The sequence below is a fragment of the Haplochromis burtoni genome, unplaced genomic scaffold, assembly GCF_018398535.1.
Source record: "Haplochromis burtoni strain Fernald_Lab_line unplaced genomic scaffold, NCSU_Asbu1 Contig_67, whole genome shotgun sequence".
NCBI lineage: Eukaryota > Metazoa > Chordata > Actinopteri > Cichliformes > Cichlidae > Haplochromis > Haplochromis burtoni.
In genome coordinates, this window is record NW_024582428.1 from 1,046,003 (window position 1) to 1,051,535 (window position 5,533).

At 39.3% G+C, this 5,533-nt stretch overlaps 1 protein-coding gene across 2 annotated transcripts in view; it reads right to left on the reverse strand.

Moving 5' to 3' along the window:
• Positions 1-5,533, reverse strand: part of LOC102313387 (N-chimaerin) — a 31,033-nt gene that overhangs the window by 17,128 nt on the left and 8,372 nt on the right. The window lies entirely within an intron of this gene.

Sequence of the window (5,533 nt, forward strand, 5' to 3'; positions counted from 1 at the left end):
AAGATGTAGATAAGGAGATAAGGAGCAATCAGGGAATGGAAATCGAGCTCTTGTACATGGAGTCACGAGGGAAACAAGCTTTTATTTTTAGAAGAAATTGGAGCACAAACTAAATGCCTACTGACTCTAATGCAAAAGTGGTCAAGTTGGTAAAATCCCGAGGGGGGGCAGAATTAGTCTAGCTGTTGAGGAGAGAGGAGACATGCGATCTCTGCTGTCTGCCATGCACGTGCACCTCTGGACAGCGTCCAGATCTGCTCTGAGGCCTGTCAGTAAACCATGCATGCAATGGACATACTGTTGAGTGCAAGCTTGGGGGGAAAAGAAGCAAAAAGAAGCTTATCTTCAGTCTTTTCAAAGTTTTTGAATGAAATGATGAAATAAAAGGGCACAGAGGGAAATGGAAAGATTTTTTTCACAATGTGTCAGACAGAGCGTGGAAGCAAACACATGAAATTAAAAAAATAGTGGATCTGAATATATGTCGGTACCAGCATTTACAGAGGCCAATGAAAAAAGCTAAAAAGCACTCTATAACTTACCGACATGTTTGGAACACCACAAACACAAAAACTAGCTGATCTGAACAGAGTCAGGCAAAAATAAATAAAAAAATAAATAACAAATGTTAGGGAAATACGTTGTGTGTGCCTGAAAGGAAACTTAAAAAAAAAAAATTCAGCCAAAATATCAGACTTTTCACTAAATATTGGTGTCGGTGTCAGTATCAGTCTTTATTGGTCAGCTCTACTTTGAGCTGGGCTAAGACTCAGCTCTGTTAAAACTCTTCATGCAAATCTAACCAGAACATTTTGAGTATTTCTGCTAATAGGCAAACTGAACCAAGGTAGTAATGATGTCACTAAATGCAGCTAAAGGTATGTATTTGCAAGTTGTATGTAGTCCACTCTGTGAGCCAAAGGTTCAGACTTTGCTATACACTTTTCTACTCTTGGATATCTGTGTGGTATCACTAAAAAGGGGATGGGACTAATATGATCAGCACAGGCACACATATTTGCCTGTGAGCACAGAAGTAACACCCACCAACCTTCTGTTTAAAAGGTGCAACCAATCAGAACAAAGCTGGCCAAAAGGGAGAAGGAAGGGTCTTAACCCTTTAAGACCTACCATAGAACCAAGCCCGCCAGAGCTTATATTATATTTTTACATGCTGTAGGGCCAATTTTGGAAGCATTTCAAGTTGATATACATCAATACAACCATTATATCCCAAATTTTAATAATATGTAGAGCTGGGCGATAGAACGATAACGATACGTATCGCGATATAACTTTTACTCGATAGAGAAATTAAGCTATCGCGATAGACCTCGCCGCTCTTGTCCCCAAAAAAAAAAAAAAAAAAAAAGGCAGCCAATCCAAATTAAGTAGCGCAGAGCCGAACCAATCACAGAATTAATATTTTGTTTCTAAGTGGAATTGACAATTTAGTCTGTTTTGTTTGTTCTATTTTGAAACTTAAACGCTTTAGCGGCTGCCTTTTGTGTAGTTTGCAATATTTGCCTTTATTTATCTGAAAAAGTCTCATGTTCCTTAAGTACATCTACCCTGTTGAACTTATTATGGGAAATAAATATTTAAATAAAAACAAGCTGCTGATTATTTCACATTTTACTTGTGAGCAACGGCACATTTAAATCTTACAAATATAGTTATTTGGCTTATATCGTGATAGATATCGTTATCGCCTGAAATGAAAAAAACATATCGTGATATGAAAAAATCTCATATCGCCCAGCTCTAATAATATGTCTGCATTAAGTGCATAGTAATTACATAAATTGCAAAAAAGTGCAATAAACTACAAAAAAATTGAAAATCGTTTTTGTTTTTTTAACATATATTTGCTAGTTAGAGAAATTTAAGAGGCTTATCCCTCAAAACTGTAAATACAAAAAGTTGCACAAAATAGTTTCCCACCACAGGAAATTTATTTTGAGTGTCTTCATAGTTTTATTTTTGAAATACACCAATTTTTATATACTGCAGGAAAAACGAAAATAAATATTATAATGCAAATTTGCAAAAAAAGCAGCATGATGCATCAAAATAAACTATTTCCAGCAGTGCAATATGAGTCCTAAGCATCCCAGAAACGACACAGAAAGTCATAAAGTCAAACATAACTTTTAAAAACACCAGTATAGGCTCATAAGGCCCTGATAGTAAAAAACTACATTTCCGCAAAATGACGTCACTTCCGGTTTCGGGCAGGACATGGAGGGCACACGATAGTTCGCGCTGATGGTCGTAGGAAGTGTTACAAACAGCTGATCGGATCGGCAAAGCGTGTTTCTGGAATATTATGTTTTTGTTGCTGCAAGTGCTTTTTATGGAGTTTTTGCAAAGCTATATGTGGAAGGAAACTGTGACCTAGGGCAAGCTGATGGCATAAGATGTAAGTACAACTCCTCTGGTTTCATATGCAAAAGAAATTATTGCGCTAGCTTACGTGGTTCTGGTTCTACAGGTATTTAAAAATAGTTACGCAAAACGGAGCGTGCCCACTCCCACCGGCTTTAAAGGGTTAAAACGGCTCATTTCTGAAAAATGTGAATTGAAGGTCACCAAGGCCCAATTTAAGATTCCAACAATAAAAATATGGAGATGGGAATTACCACAATAGATAACCTTTAAGAAAGAAAAGATAAAATATTACAGCAAAATTCTACTTTATGGTCCCAATATGACATTTCTCTTCACAATTTATGTGGTCAAATCACCTTATAATATTTTTAATTTATGGCAAAAATAATTACCTTCCTCACACTCCGAATGTGAGGAAGGTAACTGGCAATACAATAATACAAGAGCAAAAAGAACAAGAGTAACTATGCTTCATGGAAAAGAAGTGATAAAAGACCAACAAGACCAAACATCATCGTCATCTGAAACAACTGCTAACTTAACCCTTCAGTTAATATCAAGAGGAAAGCAGCTTTAACATGAAATCAATACTGAATGTTTAAAATATCAGTTATTGCACAGATGAGTACATTTTAAACTATTATGTGAACCAACTTGTCTAGAAAGTCTGAATCCGCTAAACCATGCCAGAAAATTTTAAACCATGATCACAGATTTACTGAAAATCTTTGAACTGCTCAGCCTATCCACATATTAAATTTCTGATACTATATTTCAGAAACATGTGGCTAGTAAATGTTTGTGATTATTATATGACCTTTTTCCTTCAGAGAGGTGTTGTTATGTTTTATCCACTCAAAGAACCTGGTCAAGAACAGAGTTTTTCATGGCACTACTCTTGCCTCTGTGCCCTTTAAAGCAAAGTCAAATCAATAAACGTACAAATGTTTTCAACACCAAGTCACTTAAATGCACTGCAGGCTGTGTTTGCTTCTTTAATGTTGTGTAATTGATTGTTTGATTGCACTGCTTTAAAAATGTTATTGCCATAGCAGTAACAGCGTAACCTCCAGTCCTCCAGCTAAAGGACACACACACTCTCTTTGTCTCCTTTGCACCACAAATTGTACCAAAAGTACCAGCAGCAGATAAATGCTTATTGGTGCATCATTAAATCACATACGGATGCACACCCAGGAGACAAAGTGGGGCTGCTGGTGGGGGGTGGGGGGTCTGCTTGCTGCCAGTCTGCTTGCTTCAAATAGGTCAGCGGTGACTACCAAACAAAGGCCAGGGCATCAGTCACAACCGCTGCTCATTTTGCATACACACGCACACACACGCACACACACGCACACACACACACACACACACACACACACACACAGCCTACTATCCTCCCATCATACCCTAAGATGACTGTCTTTACACACAAAAACCAGATGTACATTCCCCCCATCCATCTTTATTAATCCCCCTTGGATTTCTCCAACCCATGCTGAGCAGATGTGCTGCTGCGTGGCATTTAGTGGACATCAGCATCATGCCAAACCACCTGCGTGCCCTGGGCTAGGACAAAACCTCTTCTCAATAAACTACTCCACCACTAACTAAGACATAAACACACTTCAGTTTGCTGTAATAATTAAATAAAGCTGTTACAAGTGAATTCGTTTGTGGGAATAACTGGATATTTCCTTACTACTTTAACAAGTGAAGCACCAAGCCTGCATTTTCAGAGGATGAGGATCAGCTGGAACATGACGCTAAGAGGTTTTTTCATGTCCTTTGTGTAGCTCTGGATTAGTGTAGCGTGTGACCTTTAGCACAACATAATTTCTGATCTCTCCCATCTATCCTGTTATGCCTGTTCCTCTGCTAACGAAGCAGAACAGCTTTGAGTACGGCAGGGACAGAGTGTGAAAAATCCTGTTAGATTGCCTTAATAATACCAAAGCTAAACATAATAAGAGCATGATATAGTGCCGGCTAACATCTTCAGATTAAAGACAGCTTGACAAATGTCGCCCCTGAAAAAAACTGAGGGGTGAAGTGCGGCAGAAAAAACAATCAGCCTTGGTACAAGCAGAGTCAGCAGTCTCTTTGAGGAGACAAACATGCTTACTCCAGACTTGATCTACACCAATAAGGTTTCTGTTGTTGGTTATTATCACACTCAACTGTCATTAAAACCAAGAACAGAAACTACGCTGATGCTAGAGATTCAGGGTAAAGGGGTCTCAAACTTAAAGCTGAAGTCCTTTGCACGATTTCAGTAGATTTCACTTGAAAAATCCATGATGACACATGCCCATACGCTCTAAAACTTTTAACAGAACAGCGGATTCTTACCAAAGCATGGAAAGAAGCAGTTTTCTGAAGTAAGAGCAAGTACAACAAGTACACACGTAGACTTCATCACCTGCTTCACATGCTATATACATGCAGAACCACAAGATGTCACGCTGGAGCTCAGCTGCTTCCAGTGGACTGCAGCCCAGCTCATTGCTAAATTCCCCCCAGGTGTCCTAAGAGCCAAAGCCTGGCCCCATAATTAAGCCCATGTCGTATGTCATTTATCGGAAGCCTGTTTCAGTTAAGTGCTATCGCATCAGCTGCACGAAGAACACCAATACAACTAGAGCAACCTATATCCAACACTCACATTGTAGCATACACTGAACTTGACTAGATTTGTTGTGATAGCAGGTCAGAGGGCAAGCATGAAATGAAGTATGAGGCATGGACTGTAACTTTACCTGTCTACTGTCGTGGCACTGTTCAGCTTGCAGCAGGTCACTATTGCAAAACAATGATTACAGTAACCAGCTGCAGACCAGCATATTGGGGTCGGAGACCGTACGACTATGTGACAAAAGACTCAGGAGGCGCAGATAAACAATCATCAAGGAGCTCCACAAAAGCGAAACGGTCAAAGCGCTAGCAGAAAAATACAAGACAGGAAGGGATATGGATAGCACAAAGTACTGGGCTTTAATATACATGGATGGCCTGCCCAAGTAAAGTCTATGTGTAGGAAACACTGTCCCAACATCACGATATGGGTCTGTCCGCGCTCTGTTTCACCATGTTTGTGTATCTACTAGAGATGGCACGATACCACTTTTTTATGTCCAATACC